This window comes from Cynocephalus volans, chromosome X (assembly GCF_027409185.1).
Source record: "Cynocephalus volans isolate mCynVol1 chromosome X, mCynVol1.pri, whole genome shotgun sequence".
Classification (NCBI taxonomy): domain Eukaryota; kingdom Metazoa; phylum Chordata; class Mammalia; order Dermoptera; family Cynocephalidae; genus Cynocephalus; species Cynocephalus volans.
In genome coordinates, this window is record NC_084478.1 from 149,071,636 (window position 1) to 149,085,954 (window position 14,319).

Sequence of the window (14,319 nt, forward strand, 5' to 3'; positions counted from 1 at the left end):
CGAGAATCAGAGCAAGTGTGGGCAGGGAAACCTCTCTCAGAGTTACCAGACAGCACCACAGCCCTGGCGCCAGCTCCAGGAATCAGGTGACCTTAAGCAAGGCCCTACCCTCCTGGAAGCACTGTTTCTTTTTCTTTTCTTTTTCTTTTTTTCCTCCAGGAAATCAGAGCTCATATTCCTGCACTGCTTGACTCACAAGGTTGTTCTGAGAATCAACTGACATCAATCATAGATTCTTTCCATCACTCATTCAACAATCATTTACCCGGGTTTGTTATGTGTCAGACATTGTGCTAGGTAAAGAGAGGCAAAAAGGAATAAAATTCAAACCTTGCCTTCAAGGATCGCACAGTCTCGTAGAGGGCACACAGAGAAATAGATGGGAATAACAACACAATGTGGAAGGGGGGACCCTAGATGCTCACCCTGCTTTGGAAAGCCAGAGGAAGTCTTATACCCCACCCACCTGGTCCAGGTGATCAGACAAGGTCTCAGCATGGTGATGCCTGAACTGATTTGCAAAAGGTGAGCAGGTAAATGGGAAACATACCGCATCATTTTCCAAATGTGAATATGATCATGATGTCACACATGACCTTGAGGGTTGACCTTGATGCTCCAAGTCTGGATATAATTCTTGCTGTGTGCATTTTATGAGCATGGCTGCCCAGCGAGGCTGTAGAAGAAGGAGAGGATTGTCGTCAAGGGGATTTTGGTCAAGCTGCTTGGTCCCATGTGGAGGACAGCATCCCAATTGCCTCCTTGAGTTGTATGTGCTACCCCTAGTCTGTGGATAAAGCCTGTTCCTCAGATCAGAACCTCAATTTGACCTTTCAGGCTGGTCACAAAAGAGACCAAGATGGAAGATTGACCAGCTTTAAGATGACAGGAATTAAGATGGCAGCTCCCACAAAAACACAAAAACACAGACAGGAGCCGAACCAAGTGTTTACAAATTGCTTGAGCCCTTTAAGGAAAAACAGAGTTAAGTAAAAAAAAGACATCCATACTTTGGTAACATTCTCATCCTTATACTGTTGACATTTTCTATCATTCTTTTCCTTTTGGCCTCCCTTAATATTAAGTAAGGTTACTTTTTAAGACGCCAACACATCTCAGATCCAGAGGACTTGGACTAGACCTTTACAGGATGATCTTAAGCTCTTGGGAGTCAGCACGGTGGTGACAAAAATTAGAGTGAGAAAGTCCTCTTTCTATCCAGAGCAATATGGTGCTCAGGAGGCCCAAGTTCAGGCCACATTTTCAGCCACCCATCCCAGTGGGAATTTCTCCTTCAAGTAGTCTTTTCGGTCAAAATTTTGAAGTGTTCCTGTGTTTCTGTGTGTTTCTTTTCATGGAGAGGACATTTCATTTATAATAACTGTAGGAACATAGAACCAAGACTAACATAAGGACGCTCTCCCCTCCAAGATGACGGAGAAGTCCCAGGAAAGTGAGCTGTGACATTCTTAACCTGTTCTATGGGTGCTGGCACCTGTTTATTGGTCTGTCTGCCAGCACTGCCAGGGACTCACGCAGGATGGGGTCTGTTTCCTGCTGAACAAGGGAGAAATGTTTATCCCTCACCTCTGGGCCTCTAATGAACATAATATCGTCAGGGAATAGCAAAGAGGGAAGATTTCCTGGAGCGTGGGACCGGTTGTGGCGGGAGTGGGAGGAGATGAGGCCAGCCAGGTAGGTTGGGTCCAGGCTGGGAAAGGTCTGGAATGCCATTTGAAGGAATTGGACTTCATCCTGGAAGGACTGCCTGCAGAGGATTTCAAACAGAAGCCTGCAGTGCTGATGGTTGCAGGTTGGACCGGCCACCTGGTGGTAATGTAGATGATGTGCTGGTAAGTGATGTGAGATCCGAGGTGGCAGGCAGAACAGCGATGACACAGTTGCAGTAATCCAGCAGGAAGCTAGAGGAAGGCCGTGGCAGCGGGGACGCCTGCCCACAAAGCAATGGAATTAAAAGCTCTTGAACCCCTGCTGTAAAAACTGGTGCCCTGGGCGAAAGGCGTGAAGCATCCTGTTAGAGCCTCACCCTCCTTTGAAGACAACCTCCCCTGTAATGCCGCTCTTGTTCCTCTGGCATCACCACCCCCACCCTACCCCTATGCCCTCATGGCTGCTCCGGCAGGCTGGCCGTAGGGCCTCTACCAGAACATCAGCCACTTAACTTCACACATAGGCATTCAGTCTCATTAACTCACTTCCTTAACCTTTCCCCTGACAGGCATTTATGAGCAGGCAGAGGGCAGGGCTGGAGGGGACTGGTGTCAGGAGTACTCAATAGATACCTAGGGGCAAATCTAACCAGTTCCCTGCCACTGAGACAATTTCCCACCCTGCTATGCAGAGCACACAGGGGATCATTGAAATCTACTTTGACTCACTTCTTCCTAAATAAAATGACTTTCTTCTCAGGGACAGAGATGTGTCTACTCCTCTTTGTACCTTCTGCAAGGTTAAACACTCAGCTGGCACACACTAGGTGCTCGGTGGGCATTGGGCTCTTGAATACTTTTGGACCGCTTCCAATCCGTCTTTGCCTGTTCCTTCAATGTTGCCACCTCCAGCTCTCCCCAAGGAGGATCAAGGTAAGTAGGAATGGTTTAGGTCTTTTAGGAGTCTCTGTTAATTAATGGCTGTGCCGTTACACTTCTTCCAGGCAGAAGAGAGTTGTACCTGGTCCTTGCTCAGAGTGATATAGGTAAGGATGGGACGCTGGCCATGTACAGGCCCCAATCTACTGGGTGAGGACAGCATTTCATCCCATGGTCCCTCTGCACTAAGGCTGGAGAGCCAAGGGTCAGATTTCTACTTCCTTGGCAGCCAGAAAACAGATTGTTGCTATTTCTCTTTCCAGTTGAAAGCCCAGTGCCAGACGAAGTGGTCGATCAACTTACTGAAGGTGTAAGTTTCGGAGGCTTTGGTCTCTCTGTCCTCTGATCTAGTAGGCCAGGAGTCCGAGAGTCCTGTTCTATCCAGGAGGGCAAAGGCAGTCATTCCTTACAGTTGACACAGTTTCTCACCCCCACTGCCATGCCCATCCCCTCTCCCTTCTTCTGGCCCCTCCTGGAAATCTCATCGAGACCATAGGAGATAGCCTTGGTATCGCTTTTTGGGGTCCCCTAGAATGCCCATACCCCCTGAATATCGAGCAATAGGAATGAAACTCGGGGACACCATCATGTCCCAGCACAAAGAGCCAAGTCCCCTTTCTTTCTCCCAAACCAGGGATTCTTATTTGCGAACCAGACATGATGTCCCAGTGACAGCCACCACAAGAGCCATGGGTCCTGGAAAGAGAAGTGCCGTGAGGCTCCTGTCCAGGTCAATTAGCCAGACAAGTTGCAGCCCTTCTGATCAGTGAAGGAGTACATGGCCTCTATCAAGTTCTGCTAGTGACAGTGGCTTTCCATTTATTTTGTGTCACGCATGTGGGAGATGCTCATCCCTAACCCGGTCATACAAAGCATGGAGACTGACACTTTGGAGTTCAGGAGGAGCAGTGGGGCCAGGAGAGGGGACACGTTCCACAGGGAAGGGAGAGGACATGGCTTGGGGCAGGGAAACACCCAGGATCCATTTCTACAGAAACCCACCCCATCCTTCCCACACCCAGGGGCACGGCCTCGAGCACTTCCTACCCATCACTGAGGCAACCTTGCCCTCTTAGTCAGTGCTCTCTCCTATAGAGCAGGCCTCGCACTAGATACTGGGGATTCAGCAGTAAATGCCACAGCGAGGTCTGCTCCAGTGGTCCTTACGGTATATAGGAGAAACAGACAATAGCTCAAGGAATGAAAAAATTCTATACAATTACAGATAGTGGTAAATATTAAGACAATAAGACAACGAGAGTCAGGACAGTCTAGAAAGCACCAAGGACGTGACAGTTACGACAGGCATGTTCAAGGACCTGGAATAGGACCAGTGAGAAAAGGCAAATGGGAGCTGGGGAGGTCGGACAAGGCAGGAGCCTTGGAGGCCACGGTTGGGGATCTGGAAGCCACAGGAGTGTTGTGAGCTGCAGGGCATTTTAGAGTGACCCCCCTGACTGCCAGTGGAGCCTGGTGAGCCATCTAGGCCGAATGTGCTGGTGGCATGGAGCGATGTGCGGCTACTCGGGCCCCATCACCCCTTCAAAAGGGGAAAAGAGACTCTTTTGATGGCCATTTACTTTTTCCACTTTAAAATGGATGTTTTGTGTATTTTTTTATTAAACACGGATTGGAACTGCTTGGAAGCACTGTATGGGTGGACGGGAGGGAGAGCGTTACACCCTGGAGGGCCCTGTGGGGGAGCACTGAGATTTATGGTGGGACCTCTCATGGCTAATGTCTGTGGATCTTTTCTCTTGGACTTTTCCCTCCCTCAGAGAAATCCTTTCATCTTCTACCTGGGAGGTATTTGCCTGGTTGCCAATGCTCTGGGCATAGAGTGTGTCACCACTAGCCTCTCTAGACCTTCACTTAATTCTCTAGTTTTGCTTCTGGTGAATGCTCCTCCCCTGAGGCTTCTGAAAGTGTTTGCTGCAATAGTGCTGCCAAACCAACAGCCCCCAGACCTCAGTGGTTCACATAAACATTTATTTCTCACTTGTTGCCTTCGGGTCACTTGTGGCTGTGTGTGCGGTGGTGGAGATGGCTTCAGGTCTGCTTCCTGTGTCTCCTCATTCTGGGTGCCCCAGGGAAGCAGCTGTGTTTGCCTGAGAGAGACCGCGACTCCCAATGGGCAAGGGCAGGGGCAGAAGTGGAAGGTCAAACCACAAAAGCACATCAAAGCCTCTCACGGGACATGGTGTACCTCAGGCCCACTCATATCTATCACGTTGGCAAGTCACGGCCAAAGCACAAAGGCAGTGGGGTGTGGAAGTATATTCTGCCTACACTGAACCATGACAAGGGCCAGCAGGGGAGGGAGACCAAATCCTCCTTCCTTCCACATCCGCTGAGGCAGCAGCATCAGAATGGAGACCTGCGAGATGGGAAGGCATCGGCCTCCTGAAGAGGAACATTCTCAACAGAGGGAAGACACACTAGAACTTGGTGTGTCCCAAGAATGGGGAAGAGCGTGGCTGGAGCCGAGTGAGTCGGAACATTGGCACAGGGGAGGTCACATGGGCACTGGGCTCGGTGTGGCAGGGCTTGGAGGCCACGGGAAGGAGTTGGGGTTTATGTCCAAGGGTGATGGGAAGCCACTGCCTGGCGTGTATTCAGAGATGGAAGTGATCGGATAAGACTTACTTTTTAAAGGATATCTTCGGCTGCTTTTGAGAGAAAGGACAGAGGCAATAAAAGGCCATAGGAGGATCAGGTGGGTGGCCAATGCTGCCTGTTGTTTAGGCTAGAGATGATGGCAGCTTGGACTTGGGGTGTGACCACAGAGATGAAGAGATGTGGGAGGATTGGGACGATCAGTTGAAGGTGAATGGATAGTCCTTGGTGACAGAATAGATGTAGTAACTGAGGAAGAGAAGGAGGTGTGAGGAATTAGTCCCAGGCTCCGAGCTTAGACCACCATGGGAATGGGGTGCAATATAGGAGGAGGGAGAGATCATAGGGCCTGGAGGGAGAGGCACTTCTTTTTTTTTTCTTTACTTTCATTTTGTCGGTATACAATGTGATTGATTATTGTGGCCCATTACCAAAACCTCCCTCCCACCTACCTCTCCCCCCTCGCACCCCCCTCTCCCCCCTCCCACCCAACAATGTCCTTTCTGTTTGCATATCGTATCAACTTAAAGGAATTGTAGTTGTTATGTCTTCTCCCCCGACCCACACACCGGGTTTTTGTGTGTGTGTGTGTGTGTGTGTGTGTGTGTGTGTGAATTTATTTATTTATTTTTAGCTCCCACCAATAAGTGAGAACATTTGGTATTTCTCTTTCTGTGGCTGACTTGTTTCACTTAATATAATTCTCTCAAGGTCCATCCATGTTGTTACAAATGGCAGTATTTCATTTGTTTTCATAGATTACTAGTATTCCATTGTGTAGATATACCACATTTTCTGTATCCACTCATCCGATGATGGACATTTGGGCTGGTTCCAACTCTTGGCTCTTGTAAAGAGTGCTGCGATGAACATTGGGGAACAGGTATACCTTCGACTTGATGATTTCCATTCCTCTGGGTTTATTCCCAGCAGTGGGATAGTTGGGTCTTATGGTAGATCTATCTGCAATTGTTTGAGGAACCTCCATACCATTTTCCATAGAGGCGGCACCATTTTGCAGTCCCACCAACAATGTATGAGAGTTCCTTTTGCTCCGCAACCTCGCCAGCATTTATCGTTCAGAGTCTTTTGGATTTTAGCCATCCTAACTGGGGTTAGGTGGTATCTCAGTGTGGTTTTGATTTGCATTTCCCGGATGCTGAGTGATGTTGAGCATTTTTTCATATGTCTGTTGGCCATTTGTATATCTTCCTTGGAGAAATGCCTACTTAGCTCTTTTGTCCATTTTTTAATTGGGTTGCTTTTTTTTTTCTTGTAAATTTGTTTGAGTTCCTTGTATATTCTGGATATTAATCCTTTGTCAGATGTATATTTTGCAAATATTTTCTCCCACTCTGTTGGTTGTCATTTAACTCTGTTAATTGTTTCTTTTGCTGTGCAGAAGCCCTTTAGTTTGATATAATCCTTTATTTTTCCTTTGTTTGTCTGTGCTTTCGGGGTCGTATTCATGAAATCTGTGTCCAGTTCTATTTCCTTAATTGTTTCTCCTATGTTTTCTTTATGAAGTTTTATTGTTTCAGGGTGTATATTAAATTCTTCAATCCATTTTGAGTTGACTTTAGTGTATGGTGAAAGGTATGGGTCTAGTTTCATTCACCTGCATATTGATATCCAGTTCTCCCAGCACCATTTGCTGAAGAGGCAATCTATTCCCCATTACATAGGCTTGGTGCCTTTGTCAAAGATCAGATGGCTGTAGGTGTGTGGGTTGATTTCTGGATTCTCTATTCTATTCCATTGATCAGTGTGTCTGTTTTTATGCCAGTACCATACTGTTTTGGATATTATAGCTTTGTAGTATAGTTTAAAGTCAGGTAATGTTATGCCTCCAGCTTTACTTTTTTGTCCAGTGTTTCTTTGGTTATGCATGGTCTTTTGTTTGTCCATATAAATGTCTGGATAGTTCTTTCCATTTCTGAGAAAAATGTCATTGGAATTTTGATGGGGTTTGCATTGAATTTGTATACCACTTTGGGTAGTATGGACAGTTTCACTATGTTGATTCTTCCAATCCAAGAGCATGGGATATCTTTCCATCTTCTTGTATCCTCTCTAATTTCTCTCAGCACTGGTTTGTATTTCTCATTATAGAGATTTTTCACATCCTTGGTTAACTCAATTCCTAAGTATTTTTTTTTGTGTGTGTGGCTATTGTAAATGGGCAGGCTTTCTTGATTTCTCTTTCTGCATGTTCACTATGCTGGTAGAGTAGATGGTGGGGTGTGAGATAAAGAGTCGAGGATAACTTCATGGTTTTTGGTCCGAGCTACTGGAAGGGTTGAGGTGAAATGACTGAGATGAGAAAGATGTCGGAGAAATAGGTTTGGAGACAAGAAAGAAGTTTGGATTTGATCATGTTAAGTTTAGGATGTCTGTTAGATGTACAAGTGGAATTGCCACGCGTATACAGTTGGATCCCTGAGTCTGTTGCTTGGGGCAGGATGAAGAGATAACGTTGGGAGAATTCAGTGTGTGTGTTTTTGTGCATGAAAATCCATGAGACAGGGCAGAGGCACCTAGAGAGTGAGAGGAAGTGTAGGTAGGTCTCGGGACTCATCCTTGGACATATGTGGAAAGAAACAGTAAGGGAGACTGAAAAGGAGCTGTCAGGGAGGTGGAAAGAAAACAAGGAATGAACGACATGCTGACTGCCAAAGAAGGGAAAGTGAGCCACGCACCACACTGAGCGTTAGTGGTGTGCTGTTCTTTCCTTCCTTTGCATGTGTCTCTGTCAGAGCATGCCTTATAAGATGTCCCCAGTGCAGACAAACTGAGTCCCTAGGTGCACATGTCTCTTTGTCACTGGAGTATTCACAGTTACAGAGTCAGAATCCTGCATTGTAGACTCCCATTCCTCTTGTGGCAGATTCCCTTTAAGATTTATTGCCTATGGTGTCACGACTATTTTAGGAGAACATTTTGTTCATTCAAAGATTTATTATTGTGTGGTAATCAGTGTCAATCCAACATAGCTCCTGCCCTCCAGGAGAATATAATGTAAGGTAGGCACTGATGGATTTCATAAGATAATTACAAAGGGGTTTGACAGTTCAGAAGACGCAAAGATCACTATCAACTGGAGGGAGTTGGAGGTGGGATGAGAAAAGGTCTATGGAGCTGGTGACGGGCCTAGAGGATATTAGGATGGCTTGACTGTATAGTCACAAACTTTGTCTTCCATTACTGGTATTACTAATTCAAAGTAGACTACTGATGTTTCCATTACTTTCACATTCCTGGCGTTTCCCTTCTGTTGTGACAATCTATTTCTGAATCCTTCCAAGCAAATCTCAGCTGGTGTTAAACCTTGTTAATGTAAACAATTTTGTTTAGTTGTGTTTGTCCCCCTTACTTTATCTAGTGGTATACGAGTACAGGCAGCTGAAGGCTTACTTGTATGAGTCTTGAACTACTTCTCCCATCTTCTCATTTGGAAATAACTGACAGTATTTCTCTGTGTCACATATCTTGTCCACCATAGCATTTGGTTTACCGGTGTTTTTTTCTTCTTGAGTCCCTTCATCAGTTTCATAAATCTTCTGGACAACATGTTAAAAGTTAATTCTGAGACATGTTCGTTGCCCTTTGCAAAGAGATCACCATTCTAGCATCATAAACCATGATATAAAATCTTTATCAGCCAAATCACAGCATCTTTCTTCTTTCTGCATATGTTTTTTAGGACAAATTTAACAACTGGAATAAGAGATGAAGATTCAACCACTACACCTGAGTTTTGAGTTTTCTACCCTGACAATATGCAAGATTGATTGGTGTAGGGAGAGACTGGAGAAAAGGAACCCAGTCCAGAGGCCATTGAATTGTCCAACCAACTGGAGAGGACAAAACAGAGGGACTCTGCCCTGCACAGTCATGTTTCCAGTCCGAGATCAAGTCCTGGGATCATCGTCTGTGGCTGCGTTATCTTCTGCTCTTCTCTGCAGGCTTCCTCGCAGCTTTCTTTCCCAGCTGGCCCCTGCCCTCACCAGGCTCTCCTTGTGTCCATTTCCCATGCACCACTTATGTCACTGTCTCAGCAGCCTGCCTGTCCTGGACTTCCTATTGTAATTTTCTCTGGAAAGTGTCGAGCTGACTCTTTGAATTGTTGACACCATGAGTGCCTCAAAGTCACTTGGTATAGTATGGATATGTTGTCCCCTCAAAGATATCATGTTGAAGTGTCATCCTCCATGTGGCAGTATTGGGATGTGTTTGGTTGATGGGGTCGGATCCCTCATGAATAGATTATCTCCCTCCCCATGGGGGTGTGTGTGGTGTGTAGTGAGTGAGATCTCGCTCTATTAGTTCCTTTGAGAGCTGGTTGTTTAAAGGACCCTGGCACCTTTCCTCCCCTCTCTCTTGCTTCATCTCACTCTATGATCTCCTTGCAACTGCTGGCTTCTCTGTAGTTTTCCACCAGGAATAGAAGCAGTCTGAGGCCTGTGCTAGAGGCAGCTGTCCCAGAATTGTAAGCCAAATAAACCTCTGTTCTTTATAAATTACCTACTCTCAAGCAATGTCTTATAGCAACACAAAAACAGACTAATTTATCACTAGTTTCCATCACATGACGCAGCCCAGCTTCCACTTTTGTATTTTCTTTTGGATTGGGGAATCAGACCGGTCCCTATGGAATCACATTCCCAGCAGGACATTTCTGAAGGAGGCTCATTCTGGGACTCTCTGTTGTATGAGACTTGGGGATGTGACATCCACTTAGAGAGACATCTGGGACAAGTAGCAAGATAGCACCAGAGAAACTCTGTGGAGGGTGCACCCTATGAGCACAGTCCTTTTCAGGGAAGTTTCGGCCTGAAGTCAATCCTTGTTTCACAGATTTGAGTTCGTACAGGAGAGAGTCTCCCACATGGGACACACATGTCGGGACCCTGATCCGGAATTTAGATCTGATTACTCAGCTGGGCTTCTGTATGAGAAGGAGACTTTGCCAGTGTAGTGACCATTCTGCTTTCGTTGGACATCAGGGAATTCACACTGGAGAAGAGGGATGTGGAAGGGCCTCACAGTTAGTGCTCTTCCCTCACCAAGCACCATAGAGAAGCCCTACAGCTGCCCGGAGAGCAGGAATGCCTTCTGCAAAAGCTCGTCCCTTAATCAGCACCACAAACCTGACCCAGTACCACAGGATCCCCCCGGAGAGAGACCCTATAAATGTGGTGAATGTGGGAAGGCCTTCACTGATACCTCATCCCTTTCTAGACACCTCTTTGTTCCCACCAAAGAGAAACCCTATAGATGTGACAATTGTGGAAGAGCCATAGTGACGCCCCGGGGCATATTCAGCATCAAAAAACACACGGGAGAAACCCTATGAATGCACAGAATGTGGAAAAGCCTTTATCGGAAGTGCACACCCTATTGAACATCAGGGAATTCACACTAGAGAGAAACCACACAAATGTAAAGAATGCAGGAAAGCCTTCAGCCAGGGCTCCCACCTTACCCAACATGTGAGAACACACACGGGAGACAAACCCTAATGATGTAAGGTATGTGCAAAAGCCGTCAGCCAGAAGGTATTCTTTGTACATCATCAGAAAAATCATGCTAGAGCAAAGTCCTGTGAGTGTCACAATTCCTTTACTGAATCCTCATTCTTGATTCAACATCAGAATGTGCAGCCCAGAGAGAAAGCCCATAAATGAATGAAGGTGCTCCGTGGGGACACAGGTTGTGGGGATTGTGACCGATGAAACTTAACCATCCTTCTCACCCTGAGATGTGGTTGTATAAAACGTTGGGTTCCTCCTCTTTGCTTAGGATTCCATCATCGCATACTATGTGTGTAAGACACCATTGCAAATGTCTGCTGACAACTTAGAGGCAGGCGTGCAAGGTGTCACATGGCATTCTATCCTCGTGAGTTAGCACTCGCGTTTAATATATGTAAACTTTGAAGATTATAAAATAAAAACCAACAGGTAAGAAAGAACACAGACAGATATAGAATTTGATTACCCAGAAATGATGGGGAACTTCAGATCTTTGAAGCTTTTTCCCCTGTGTTATTAAATAAGCAGCAATTCCCGGAGCTCAGGAATGCTCCACCAGCTATGTGCCCTTGGATGCTGAGGTTGGCTTTGGCTTTTCCTGGTTAAAACACTGCAGACTACCTGTATGCTTCATTTCCAGCTGGGTTCTCTCCACACACATTTATGTACTGTAGTTATTTTTATAAGTAGGCATCCCTCAGTATCTTGTGGGAGTGGTTTCAGGACACCTCCCACCCCCAGCACACCCAACTCCCATACCAAAATCCACTGATTTTCAAGTTCCTTATATAAATGGTGTAGTATTTGCACGTAACCTATGCACATTGTAAAAGCTTTGGGGAATGAGTTAAGGAATAAACCCCACAAACAAAACACAAACATATCTATGGGTAGCATTTGATCCCTAACCCAAGACCAAAAAAGAAATGCAAAACCAGACAGTTGTCCTTGAGATCCAAGACCAGAGGCCCCATGCCATGGACGCCCAACCCCTCCCCCAGCAGGAACAGGCAATACATTACAAATAAATGGTCTTTTTTATTGTGTGTCCACGAAAACAAAGTCAGGGTGGCCTTTGGCCAACAAGGTGTCAATGAACAAGAGGCATGCATAACAACAACCGTATTCTCCTCGGGAGTGATTTCTTTCCCTCCCAAGCCTTAAGGGTCACAGGCAACCAGGGCCAGGAGGCTCCAGAGGAAGGCAAGCCCAGTACACTGGGGGGCCTGAGTCTGCTGCCTCCCTGGCAGGACAAGACAGGGAGAAAAATACTGCCTTGGGCTAGGCCCAGCCTCCCGAAGCTAGAACATACAGAAAACCCCCACCCCCACCCCCATCAAACACTGCTGAAGAAGTCAGCCAGGACTTCTGAGAAGAGCTGGCTTTGAAGCCAATAACCCTCAGGGGTCCATCTAGAAGGGTTGGCCCTCTCGAAGGTCCCAGTAGAAGTAAACAAAGAGCAGCAAGGCAACTAACAGCAGGAAAAGCAGCAGCTGGCCCCAGAGCGGGACCCTAAGGGCCTGCTTTCCTGGCTGGATGGTGTATCGGGTGAGACATGAAGGGCAGGAACATGAAGATGAGGATAAAGAATAGGAGGATGGGGATGTAGGATAATAGGACAGGTCCTGGGAGCTCTTGGATATGCTGGAAATGCGGCTGTAGTGTGCAATGGTCTGCTAGGCACTGCCCAAGCCATACATGGGCTGTTCCCTGAGGGAAAAGAGGGGAGCAAGTGGGCCAGGAGAGCCTGGGTCCTGAACCAGCCCCATCCCCGGGCCTGTACAGTACTCACCTACCCTTGCTGTCCTCTTCCGAAGAAGACAAAAGACTGTCATCTCGAATCTACAGAAGGAAGTCAGGGCGAGGGAACTGGTTGGTGGGATCACCATGGCCCTATCATATCCCTCAGTCCAAACTTCCTTGGCCAGCCCACTCAGACCATTGCTTAAAGGCCAGGGACCTGCCCCTTCCAGAACCTCCTGGGTTCCCGGCCTTTTGTCTGTGGGGCCTTGCTACTCGCTCAGTGACTGTCCTGGCTGAATGTGCCCCAGCACCCTCCTTTCTATCCTAAGGATTCTCAGAAAGAGCATGCGCCTAGATCTCAGACCAGGGTCCAGGCCATGTGCCGTCCCATGCACTCTAGTCAAATAGTTCTCACGGCTCCCCAAAGTAGGGCCCTGACCAAACAGGTGTATGCTGACCCTAACTCTCCCTGGAGAATGAAGGGTGCACTCAGTGTCCCCACTCCTGCACTGCATTTGCCCAAAGACAGCTATGGTCCCCTCAGTTTGGATCAAAGTACTTGATGCCTGACAGCCAGCCCACCTGGTGGTGGAAGGTGTCAGCATCTGAGAGCAAAGTAACCGGCTGGTGGAAGCCCTTGGACGTACACACAGAATCAGCCTCCCCGGAAGTCCTGGCAGTCAGGTAACTCTCCTCATAGTACTCGTCATTACAGCATTAGGAAGAGGGGCATGGTTCGCAAAGGAAGCATCGGTGTCCCCTGCCTGGCCAAATGGGCCTAATCTGAATCACATTACGGGCCTATAACAAAGTTTCTCCCTCCTAGGGCTGCTGAAAGGTGGTGGTGGTGGGGGGGGGGGGGTGGGGCCTCAGATTCTCCCTGAGACCGAGGTCCCCGATGGAGTGGGCTGCAGGTATCTGGGTGCCCACCCCATTCCTGCCTTACCCTTGCTGTGATAAAGTAAGGGGTCCTCTTTCTCGGGCAGATTGTACGTATCCGACGAGCCCTCGAGTGCTGAATACAAGTCTGAATTGGGCAGGGGGAACAGTCCGTGTGCCCCCCAGGCTTTCCTCCATTCTACCCAGCGCCCCAATCGGCCAACGCCCTTGCCTCACACTCCCGACCCTTTCTTCCCGTCGCCCTTGCCCCGTTCCCATCCCATGGGCGGCCAGGCGGGCCTCTGTGGCTGGGTCTCACTGGAGAACCCATAGAAGGACGCAGACGAGTTAGAGGGTGAAAGCTTCCCTCCGCCTCTGGGTCATGTACTTGAAGATTTCCTCTTCCAAGAGATTGTTAGTGGAGCCTGGCCAGACACGGGGCGCAGGGCGGTCAGGGGTATGGTCCGCAAACCTGGGGGACAGCGCAGTGGGGACACGGGGAACGAGTGCGGGGGAAGGAGCGGGACGAAACGCGGGGAGCAGGTCCAGGGAGGTGACGCGACCGCCGCCGGCCGCCGCGTACCCAAGACTTTCCCGTGCGGGATGAAATAGCGCAGCAGGGCGGCCAGCTCGGAGTCTGACACAACCCCAGAGTCGTCCATGGCGGGTGCAGCAGGCACCGGGAGGCGGGAGGTGAAGGCCTGCGGGTGGCCCGGGCCTGTCAACGCAAGTCTACCAAGGGCTGCCTAGCAGCAGGGCGGGGGCAGCGCGAGCGCCTGGGGAGCAGCTGCGCTTGCATCATGCCTGTGGCACAGTGGTGGGAGTGGGCGGGGCGGTGCTGCGCGCCGGGGGGCGGGGCTAGAGAGCCCAATGTCCCCAAGGGCAGGAGAGGCTGCAGGGCGGTGAGGGGCGGGGCCTGCACGAGCCAAAGCAGCGCA

At 48.4% G+C, this 14,319-nt stretch overlaps 1 pseudogene; it reads right to left on the reverse strand.

Annotated features, from left to right (window-relative positions):
* Nucleotides 1-12,159: 12,159 nt before the first annotated feature.
* Nucleotides 12,160-14,043, reverse strand: LOC134367452 (emerin-like; annotated as a pseudogene).
* Between the last annotated feature and the right edge of the window lie 276 nt (nt 14,044-14,319).